The sequence below is a fragment of the Alligator sinensis genome, unplaced genomic scaffold (assembly GCF_000455745.1).
Source record: "Alligator sinensis unplaced genomic scaffold, ASM45574v1 scaffold1021_1, whole genome shotgun sequence".
In the NCBI taxonomy this organism is placed as follows: domain Eukaryota; kingdom Metazoa; phylum Chordata; order Crocodylia; family Alligatoridae; genus Alligator; species Alligator sinensis.
Genome location: NW_005842185.1, coordinates 1,343,827 through 1,355,716, shown reverse-complemented (window position 1 = coordinate 1,355,716; position 11,890 = coordinate 1,343,827). Strand labels below are relative to the sequence as shown.

At 41.6% G+C, this 11,890-nt stretch overlaps 1 protein-coding gene across 4 annotated transcripts in view; it reads left to right on the top strand.

Annotated features, from left to right (window-relative positions):
* Window positions 1–11,890, top strand: part of TMEM19 (transmembrane protein 19) — a 33,784-nt gene that overhangs the window by 4,322 nt on the left and 17,572 nt on the right. The window contains exon 2 of one of the 4 annotated variants that reach the window (XM_006026250.1): window positions 10,189–10,388. The gene's annotated coding sequence lies outside the window, so the exon portion shown is untranslated. Of the gene's footprint in view, window positions 1–10,188; window positions 10,389–10,817; window positions 10,840–11,451; window positions 11,472–11,630; window positions 11,652–11,890 lie in introns of those variants that run through there. The other 3 variants (XM_014521139.2, XM_006026251.1, XM_025207168.1) reach the window with 3 other exon arrangements.

The window sequence follows — 11,890 nt, the reverse complement described above, 5'->3', positions numbered from 1 at the left end:
TTAAACACCCCCCCCCCCCCCCACCCAATCGGGGTACGTTGTAGACTCCTGGAGCGTCTTTAGCCACAGCTACAGTCTGGCCAACAACCATAGCATTCCTGGGTATTCTGCTGTGCAGAAGCTCTCTTCCCCTGGCTGCTTGCCAGAGACCTTCCCCCTGCCATCCTCGGCCCTGGGGCTTATATGTGCCCAGAGGCCTATTCCCCTTCTTATCAGCTGACCGGCCTGGGTGGTTGGGCTATTAACCCCTACCATCCTGGTGCTTGATGTTCCTGTAGCCCCAGGTCTTAAAGGGGCAACTCTGCCTCTTAGTAACAGGGCTAGGGTTCCCTGTTACAGTCCCTTCCAGCTCCTAACAACTATGAAACTATGACATAATGAAAGAATTAGTCTAGATTTTGGTGGGGTATGTGGTTGCCAGGATACCCAAAATAACTTATTACTAGTAAAACAGAGCCATGAAAAACATTCTAATTGAAGAGAACCTAAGCTAAGCGATTATGAAAAAAGTGAGAAGGAGGCTGAATAGTATAAGGCTACGGCCAGAAATTCTATGGCCAGAAATTACACACAAAGTGATCAAAAAACAGTTCAAGTCTGCAATACAACAGAAGTTCAATGCACATAAACTGCTTTCAAAATGGCCGAAACTGGTTTAAGAAAATCCTGGATGGATGTAGCATCAGACTTAACTGATTTAAACTAAATTGGTTTATTGAGCTTCTGTTCCAATTTCAAGTTAACTCACAATCTTCCAGCATCCCAGGATGCTTTGTAGCTTTCCCTCAAACTTCGGCCCCCCAACACTTACAGCACGGGTGGGCTAGCCTTGGCCCAAGCTATCTGCTTCAGCTGAGCAGGGAGGCATGCTCCAGAGCTCCCCAGCTTCTGGCCTAGACCATTGCAGGCATGTGGCTTCATTTCTTGATTCAAAAGTGAATGTCTGTTCACTTGCAATCTATGCAGCTTGAACTAACTTGTAAAGACTGAATCAGTTCAGCATTTTGACAGTCTATACTTAGCCTAAGTGTTTATTCAGCACCAGTAAGTTTAGTAATAGACCCTGCTATCAATCCCCAAGGGCAGAGGAGTGGACCACATCTGCCTGATGGAACTAGCTCCATGTTACAAGTATCCAGGGAAAGTGAATGAGGCCTGATTTTTTCCTACAGGCATCCTCAACCCCTGGTCCAAAGGCCGGATCTGGCCGTGAAGCTGTGTTATATAGCTCATGAGGCTCCCCATAGGTCTAGAAATTTGGCAGCGAGGGAGAGGTGGCAACAACTGCTCCTCTGCTGCCAAATTTCCAGACCCATGGAGAGCCCCACGGGCTGGAAAACATGGCCATGCAAACTGTATCAGGCATGCTGGGCTGGGTGGCACAGGACCAACTGGGGTGTGGCAGGGCCTGCAGAAACAGCGTGGGGGCCAATCCTGGTGCATGAGGATGGGGGAGGCAATGCAGGGGCTGATCCTGATGAGGTGGCACAAGCCTTGATCCTGGCACCTAGGGCATGATCTAGCCTGAAGACCAACAATACCATTCACCTGACCTGCAGGGACAACAAGTAGAGAATTTAAGTATGTAGAGAGACTAACCACGCCTCAGTGCTATTTTGCATTCTCTTGACAATATTTCTTCATTCTTGCTCTACTCCTCAGCTGAGTCTTTCTACTTCCAGCTTTGTTCTGCTTCTAGATTTCTTTCAAAGTTTATTTTTAGCCTATCTTTATTTATGCACCCCCTGGCTTCTTGCCTGAGCCACTGCAGGCATGTGCCTGCATTTCTGGGATGTGTCTGCAGTTACAAAGTGATTTAACCTAGCCAGGTTAGATTAACCTGCAAAGATTGAATCAATTCAGGCTCAGGCATTTTGAATGTCTGTCCCTAGCCTAAATGATCGCTCTACTTGTCTCAGCAGTCAAAAGAGTGGGAAGATGGCAATTCTCCCAAGTATTTACAGCTGAATATTTACAGCTGACAGAATATAGACTTGGTGAAAAAATACCAGCAGACACTATTTCAAAGTCCCAACTAAATAATTCCTCAAATTCATTCCCTTAAATCTAGAGTTAGCTGGATATTGCTTTTTAGCTTTTCTAATCAAGCAGCTAACTTCCTAAAATATCAATAATGTTTCTTCACTGGAATTTAAACTTCTTTGGTGTTTTTTGCTCAGTTCTACCCCTTTCAGAGGGAAACAGAAACAAATGCAAACAAACAGTGTTTGGATTCAATAGCTTGCTACCTCTAATGCTGCAGGGTTCACTCCCAGGGAAGCCTAACAGGGCTTTTTCAACTAAAATATATTTCTTACTGAAAATGCTGATTTGATGAAACTTCTGTTGCACAAGATTCTAGAATTACACATAGTCCTAGGTGTGGGAGAGGCAGATTCAGGTCCTGGGTCTTTTTGCTTCACGCCAGGGACTTGCACTTGCGGGGTGGGGTATCACATTGTGGCAGGTAACCTAACTACTGGGCAATTCAGGAGAGGTTGGTGGAGGGATTTAGTTGCATTACATTTTTTTATGAAATAGTGGTGTTTTCTGGCTATCTCCATTCTTAGGGCTACAGAGTTTCTCCAGCCTCTACAGAATATAGCTTCTTTTTATCCCCTTCTCAAATGAGAGGAATTGCTTCTGCACTCACTGGAAGTCCTTGAGTTCACATCACACCTCAGTGCTATGCTGCACTGTCCTGACCATGTATCTTCTTTCTTGCACTACTCCACTGAGTCTTTCTACTACCAGCTCTGTTCTGCCTCTACATTCCTTCCAAGGCTTATTTTTAGTCCCTCTTGGTATTTCTTCATATTCCTTTGTGCCTAACCATTATGAAGAAATCAAACTCTAGGTTTAATCTCTGTATCAGCCTCCTACACTAAGACCCCATCTGATTTTTCTATAAAATCCACACACAATAGCCCAACTCCTATCAATCCTCCTTCAAGATCTTATTTTCCAGCATTCTCTCTTTAAAGGGGTAAGACCCATCTCCCCCAAAATATTAATGTGTTTACCTCCCATTGAAATCAATGGCAGTTAGGTGAATGCCTATATAGATCTAACACAGTGATCCTCGCCTTGAGAGCCTTTCAAGGGGGTCACAAGATGCCATGAGATGTTAGTACTATTAGGTGTAAAGTCATGATTCATAAGATATACTCAGGTATTTCAAATAGGAAGTCATAGTGTCAAAAACATTCTAGTCTTTTTGAGTTCTTTGCAACAGGAGAAATGCTGTATAATTTTTCTGTAGTTAAAAATCAGGTAAAACTAATAGCTGGCATTTTCCGAGGGGTGGTTTGAGTCTAAAAAGGTTGAGAACCACTGGTCTAATGACTATAAACCAGGTGGCAGCATTTTCCTTAGAGGCCCACTATGCTTTGCTATGCTATAACTGAGCAGAACAGAGTTTTGTTTTTCAAACAGGATCTGTCCAGAAATGTATTATTTGACACATTTGAAAATTTCAAGTGGCTTGTCAAACCTCATTCAGGAATTTTATGACACAGGCAGGGACAAAATCTAAAGCTCTTAGGTGGCATTTTCAATTGTCTAAAACCAGAAGACCACACTTTCTCTTCATCATGTAGTTTCTTGCCTTATTCATCTTATTCCAATTTTTGCAATGAATGAGATAAGAGTTCTACAGGTACTTTAGCCATTGACTGCCGTCCAGCTTATGTGCTGAATGCGGGCAGGAGACTGAAAAAGAAATAATTTATGAGTAGATAATTAAAGACACAAGGAAAAAGAACCAGTAGTTAATAATCCTTCATTTTGACATTTCAGAAAGGCTGTGTGATTGATCCTGCAACTTAAATAGCTTTCATACAGGTTTATGTATGGGATTTCTTCAATTTTCCATTGTTCCAAAATAAAGATAATTCTGTAGTTTTGACAAGCTATAGTTCTGACAAAATGTTACAACAAATCTCCATTTTCTCCATGTTTGTGCTGCACCATTTTTTTACTCAAGCTTAAAACAATTCAAAATGAAAGCCTGAGATATTGTTAGAACATTTCAGATGATTAAAGTCCATCCTAAAGATCTACAGCCACTGTCTGTCAGGTATTACTGACCTGACATACCTGTTCAGTAGCAGCCATGTATTTTTTACTCTACCCAATATTTTATTTATGACCTTTGACTATAAACTGCTTAGGACATGGATTATGCTTTCTTTTCTATTGCAAAATAATTGAGCACACCAAGTTATGCTTTGTTACAGTCATTTGCTCACATCAGACCCTTTTTTGTCATTCACTTTGTTTATGGACTAAAATCATCAACAGTATTTTTATTTCTCTGGTAAATACACAAGTGATTTTATACTCTTCTATTTTCTGCACCATCTCCAACTAAGATGCTTTAAAATACCATATAGCTATGAGACTGCCTGATTTTTCTAGTTTACTAGCCTTTTGTATTTAACAACATTTTATCCCTAATCAGTTTTTCCATTGCTGAAAACAGAAGATGCCAAAGAAGTAGAAAAAATGTTTTAAAACCTTAAAGGTTATTTTTAAATGTTTCAGGATATAGTATATACAGGGTGCTCTACTAGAAACAGGAGATTCTAAAGCTATTTTTTCAAGTTGGTACTATCCCCTTTAGTAAGAAAGTAATCACTAATAACTTTGTAGGGTGTTTTAAAGAAGGTAAAGACAGCAAAAAAGACAATGCCCAATAATGAAGTTTTGCTCTATAATATAAGTTAATATATAAATATTAAAGTAAAAACAAGTAAAAGCAAGTGGAACAAACACACTTAAATGCTTAAAACTAATCCAACCAGTCCCAGCATTTCTTTTTTAACTTTCATTCTTAGGTTTATTCTAAAGTATTAACATCACTAAACCTGTATTTGTAAAACCCTGACTCCACCTCTAATTAGTAAAGCCTCACCAGTTACCTTTTAAGTACATAGCCTCTAGCTCCCATTTCTCTGTCTCTTATCATCTCTGATTTATACCATTAAAGTTTGTATTAACACCCCGCCATGAGTAAAAATAAACTAATTTATGGTGAAGATCAGCTAGTTTCCTGCAAATTTTACAAAGTATGCAAAGGGATAGAAACAGATTTTCAAGAACAGAGGTTTTATAGATATGAGTTTATTTTGAGGAGTAGTGAAGAAAGAAAGAAAGATACGAAGGACTGTATAAAGCAGAAGGCAACACCTATTTCTAAGAGCTACATGGGAGAGGAGATGCTTCATGTCCTATAATTTGAGGCCTACCACATCCAGAAATATTTCTGAGGCTGTCACTATCTGAATACAGAAGAGTGATTTGGGATAAGTGTATTAGTGTTCTGCTTTGTCATGTTTCCTTTATTCCCCTTTCAATCCTTTTTCTTATTATGGCATCGTATGTAAACGCAGACCGAGAACTTCCAGGCCCCAAAACAATGTTTTTTTATAGTGCTGTGATTTGATTGCTACGTCTCAAGAAAGAAAAGATTCTAAACTTCTAAAATGTTGTAAATTTTTGTTGCCCTTGCTTATGGCTTCTTAAAAAGATAACACATTGAACCCTTCTCATTCATTTGTTTAGTCCAGAGAGGTATTTGTTCAGTCAAGTTTAACGATAAAACCTTTTAGATCTTGTTTGTTTTACCTAACCATTAAAGAAAATTGTGTGTCTGCTTTGTTTTTTTCTTTTAGCAACTGAATAGCTTGTGGTTTGCATTAAAATATCACATGTATTAAATAAGCCAGAATGAGAAATGTGTGCTTTCTTAATGTACAGATATTTTGTTTGATATAAAGTAATACTTGGGGTCTGTAACGGGTTGCAGGCTGAAAATGAGTCAACAGTATAGCACTGTTTCAAAAAGAAGCCAGTAGTGTACTGTGATGCTGTTTCGGGAGTGCTGCATGTAAATAGATCTGTAAAAGAGATTTTTTTCCTTCTGTTCCACACTGGAGGAGCCTCATCTGCAGTACTGTGTGCAGGTTTTGGCACTGCACTTCAAGAAAGACATAGATAAATTGGAAAAAGTCCAGAGGCAAGCAAAAAAAAACATTGAGATCAAGGAAATATGACAAGGAAAGCCTGGAAAACCCAGGGTTATTTAGAAAAGAAAAGAAAAAGTTGCAAGGCAATTTGATAACAGTCTTCAAAACAAAGAAGGTTATTGTACTGTAACATTAAGGGCTGTGAAACAATCTCACAAGCTAAAAGAGGGGAAACTTGAATATATGTCTGATCATCATTACAGAATCACTGATTCCAGTATTCCTTACAACTGAGTTACAACTTCAAAGCTTTTTGAGTAATTGATAGATTGCCATTTACTCAGTAAAATACTTTTGCTCCAATACTTAGTCATTCTACAAACAGGAATCAAAGCTGGAGCTGGAATCAAAGCAGGGTACTTCTGTTCTAGGCAGAAAAATCAGCTTCTGTGCTTAAAACCACATCCCAATTTTTAGACGCTGATTTTTGGGGAAAAGATGTGCGTGGTATGCATAGACAACATGTAGGGTGGGTACGGCGGGGCACAGAGGGCACATGTCCCCCCTGAGATTGGCCGCCGCTGCCCCCCCCCCCCCCCAGCCACTGGCATCTGCAGGTGGTCCCTGCTCGCCGCTCACCATCCCCCTCTCCCCACCACCAACACTGCCGCTGGCATCTGCGGGCTGTCCCCGCTCGCTGCTTACCACCAATGCTGCCGCTTACAAATGGTGCACCCCTCCCACCAGTCTCGGAAGACACCAGTCGTTCATGGTGGTATGCGAGTGAATACAGTAATATTGCAGATATGAACATAAGAACTGCCATTTACTTGGTCAGTGCATAGATCCATCTTGCCCAGTATCTTGTGACACAGTGTGTCCACAAGCTCCCTCGACTCCTTCAGGGGCCAGTGGGCATTGGCTGAGATTCTCTGTTCGGTGTCTACTTCCGATGCCCTAGTTATTAATCTATGACCTCACTCCCATTCCTATTTTCTTTTTTGTTGTCCCAAGGAATTAACTGATGTGTCCCCAGTGGCCTCCCTTATTCAAGGAGGCCTACAGCAGGGGTGGGCAAAAGGTGGCCTGGGGGCTGGATGCAGCCTGCCAGACCATTCTATCTGGCTCGCGGGGCCCCTAAAAAATTTAGAAAATTAATATTAATCTGCCCTGGGCTGCCTGTCATGAGGCCCTCAATGGTTTGCCGAAACTCAGTAAGCAGCCCTCTGCCCAAAATAATTGCTCGCCCCTGGCCTACAGGTTTCACGATGAGCAATAGTCTATGATATTTTTCTGGCACATCAAATAGGTCTGTGACACAGTGGCAGTGTGTGGATGCTGTAAGAGAGAATGAACAGGGTATGGCCAGTGTTTTCTCCCTGTTCTTCTCCTGCTTATAGCTGCCAGCATATAAGGTCTAGGAAGTTCTGATTCAGAGGTTATACCCCTATCTCTCATGCTCAATAGCTACTAATGTACCTTTCCTACAAGAATTTGCCCTATCTCCTTCTGAATCTGGTTAAACTGGCAGCTTCCACAACATCTTGTGGCAATGAGTTCCACACTTCAATTACATGTTGTGTGAAAAACTTTCTTTCATTAGTTTTGAATTTACTACACTCTAGTTTAATTTTATGATCTCCAGTTCTGATATGGTGAGAAATATTAAATAACAACTCCCTATTTACTTTCCATTTGCCATTTAGTATTTTGCAAACCCTTATCATGTCCCCTTTCAATCACCTCTTTTCGTGATTGAATAGGCCTAGCCTTTTTAGTCTGTCCTGATATGGAAGCCACTTCATATCACTTATCCTTGTTGTCCTTCTCTGTACCTTCTCTAGTCTTTCTATATCTTTTTTGAGGTGTGGGGACCAAAACTGGGCACCGTATTCAAGGTGTGGACTTACCATGCCACTATAAGGGGCATAATGACACTTTCTGTATTGTTTATAGTTCCCCTAATAGTTCCAAATATTTTCCTTGCCTTTTTGGTAGTTGATGAGCAGATCTCTTTCCTGTGTGGTAATAGCTAATGTGGAGCCCATCATAACGTAGGTATAATTTGTAGGGGGGGTTGCCCATATGTATCACTTTATACTTATCTACATTGAATTTCATGTGTTGTTTAGTTGCTCATTTGCTTCCTTCCATAGTTCCTCACAGTCCATCCTGGTCTTTACTACTTGGAATAATTTTGTCATCTGTAAATTTGGCTACCTCACTACTCCCCATTTTCCAGATCATTTATGAATAGGTTTAACAGCACTGGTCCCAACACAGAGCCCGGAGGGCCTCCGCTGTAGTGCTCTGGTATCATCCTGTAGTGCTCCTGTTTAATTCTGTCCATCCCCAAACCCAACCATTTATACTCACTCCGTTTAATATCCTTTAGCCAATTTCTAATTCATGAGTAGGCCCTCCCTGTAATCCCATGACTACCTAGCTTCATTAAAGCCTTTGATGGAGGACCTTGTCAAAGGCTCTTTGGAAGTCCATACTATACTATGCCACCTGCTTAATGACACGCTCAAAAACTCTAGCAGGTTGGTGAGACATGATTTCCCTTGACAAAACCATACTGATTCCTCCCTAGCATGTGATGTTCATCCATGTATTGAACTTTTTTTTAAATTATTGTTTCTACCAGTTTTCCAGGAATAGAAGTTAGATTCATTGTCCTGTATTCCCCTGGGTCCCCTTGAGGCCCTTTTTTTAAATATAGGAGTCATGTTGGCAAACATCCAGTCCTCTGGTACTGACACAGTCTTTAGTGATAGGGTGGAGATTGGCTATTTCTAATTTGAGTTCCTTCAGGATCCTAAGGTGAATGCCATCAGGTCCTAGTGATTTGCTACTGTTTAGTTTATCAGTTTCCTCTATGACCACAGCTACTGAAACCTCAGTTTGGGTCAGCTCCACAAACTTGTCCCTACAGAGGAGAGGATCTGGTGAGGGACATCTTCCACAGTGAAGAGAGATGCAAAGAATGTATTTAGTTTCTTGATAATGGCCCTGTCATCCTGTAGTGCTCCTTTTACACCCTGATCATCCAGAGGCCCAACTGACTCCCTGGCAGGTCTTTGACTTCTAATGTACCTAAATAAATTTGTATTGTTATCTTTTGTGTCTCTAGCAAGTTTCTCCAAGTATATTGCCTGTTAGACAGTGGTGGTCTGAATAAGTTGTATCGTGCCCTGTTTTAAGTGTTAGGTAGTTTAGGTTCACCCAAAATTTTGGGTTAATATATAGGTCCACTAGCAAATTTGTTTCAGCATCGTCTTTCTTACAATTAAATTAGGCAAAATATAGTTGCCCACTTCTCTCCACATTCCTAAACCTGAATCCCAATTTAAAATTATATGGTCAGGAGGACAAGAAAATAACTTGATTTTTTTCCACACAGCAGACAATCCTCTTATGCAGGATGTTCCCTGATTGTTTTACACTGCTTGCAAGTAAAGTTATGTCTACACAAACCTACTTTAGCGTGTATGCGGGAACCAGTAATACTAGAACCTGGTCGGCTACTTTGGTATTAACTTTGGTAGGTATTTTATTATAGCTCTGGTGCCTCCTGGCCATTTTAACTACACAATATAGTTTTTAAAGGCCAAAAACACCACCACACCAGACACTTTACCTCATAGTAAAATCAATGGCATTTCTTTTTTCCTTATAAACACTGCTTAAGGTTTTACACAGAAGAAGGGTCATTGACTTCAGTTGTATTTAGGCATATGTTTTACTATTTATAAGATCAGGCCCCCAGTATAAACAGTGCATTAAAAGCCATCGGGTAGTCTATACTTGATCTCTTCTTCTCTTGGTGTCTTCTGCTACTATGGCCAGAGAATTCTGAACCTGGATTGCATGCAGGGTATTGTTTGAAAACTGCTGCAAATGATGAATGAAACATGACAGAACATGCATCAAAAGGCAACAACTGCCAGCCTGCAGGAGTTAGAAATGTTTCAAATGATGTAGCTTGTTAGAAAAAATATGAAGTCTTTTCTTACGTTAAATGTACACATTTTAATTCAACAAATTAGATTTTAAAGCCATTCTCATTATCTAAAGGAATTTAACAAAAACACAATTTGAAAGTCAAATGGACCATAAAATTAGCAAACGTCATTATATTCTATTTTGTTTAGCATAAATATCTTGTGATGTTATATGTGGGAGGCTTTTGAGTCCTGTTCTTTTCCTACTGCAGTGATTCTCGATCAGGCAGCTGGGGCACTGCTGTGGGGTGCTTCCAGTTCCTTTGAGGGGTGCCACAAGATGTGAGAAGATATAATCAAAGTGTGAAGAGCTAAGCAGATAAGCAAAGTAATTAAGTAGACAAGCATAGGCTCAGGCTTGTCCCTTTCTGGATGATCCCCCAGCTTCACCACCTGGCCTCTCTGCAAGCGGGTAAGCACTGTAATGTATAGTTTTTTAAATTAGAGGTGCCTTGCACCTTCCAATTAGAGGTGCCTTGCATCCAGAAAAGTTGAGAACCACTGCCCTAATGGCAAGCCCTACTTTAAGTGCAAAAGAACAAAAAAGCACCTCTATCCTGCTGCCATGATGAATTGTAGGCTTAATAATCCTATTAATGTAAGCAAACCTGAGGCTTTTTATGTGCACAGCCTTATTTAATGATATATTTATGGGGTTGAGGTGATACATGCTGTTGATGTAACAATGTGGAATCCGTGGAGATTTCACATTCAGAATTCTTTATTGTGATCTATAAAATCTTGTTCTTTTTATAGCTACCTGCCCCAAGGGGGACAGCACTGTATAGAAGGGTGTGGGATCTTGTACCTTTTTGTGAGCTTCAAGTGAGCACTCCTGATAACTTTTTCATTATCTTCTTTAGGTATAATATGGCATCCTTTAAACATTTTTGGCTTGTTCTCTAAGAAGTTGCCAGACTGGTTTGTTGTGAGTGTACCTGGAGCTGTATTTTCAGGAAGCATCTAGTCTCTCCCCACTGGTGTTGAAGGATTTGCACTGTTTCAACACGTTTCTCATTCTCAGTATGTGGAAATATCACCACTACTTGAGTGATTTCATATTCTGATCTGTTCATTAATGGCATATGTGCCATTTTTGGTCTGTGAATTGGTGAATGAGATTTGTACTTAGCAATGTCTTCCTTTGTTGCCATTAAGTTTTAATGCTTTTGTATATAAGGAGCAGCCTTCAAATTGCATGGTAAGCAGAGATAAGTAAGTGGGAGGATGTAACAGTAGGCAGCGGCATACATTTGGTCCCCAGTGAGTGGGACAGGACCAGGTAGGAGGTCTAATAGGTTATAGGGGTATATCATGGCACAGGTCTTACTGAGGCTGGAGGTAGGTCTCAGTAAAAGGACTGTGTTGGGATACAGGCTCCCTGCAGGAAGTCTCTTACAGCGAAGTCAAGCTCTCAGTGAGGCATTGTGAGGGTTGGGAATCCCCTTGATCTCAACCTCTCTAAATAGGAGACAGGGCCAGCGGCTCCATGCAAGTGAGGGAATACAGGGGGGTTGAGGAGGACACAAACAAGATGCTCAGTGCTGGACGGGAGCCCTACAACCTCCCGCTGAAAGGCCTGGGGCGCGCACTGGCTCAGGGAAGGAGGGGGCGCGCATTCAGTGACGCTACTCGTTTGTAGCCGGAGGGGGCGGGGGGCGATAGCAAGGCCCAGGTCTGTCTCCCCCTGGGAAGGAAAGGGGGTGTGGGGCCCAGCTGGAACTGCTACGAGACTCATCTTAGTGCGGGTGTTTGGGGACAGCTCCAGCTCAGGAGGGGAGCTCAGAGCGGGGTCCAGCTCTGCTGCCCTTGGCGCGCTGTGGAGGCCCCAGGCTGGGCTCTGCAGGGCTCTGGGCGGGGGACACAGACTAGCAGCGTAGGTCAGAGAGGGTCGGGCACTGCCTGCTGCCCTCC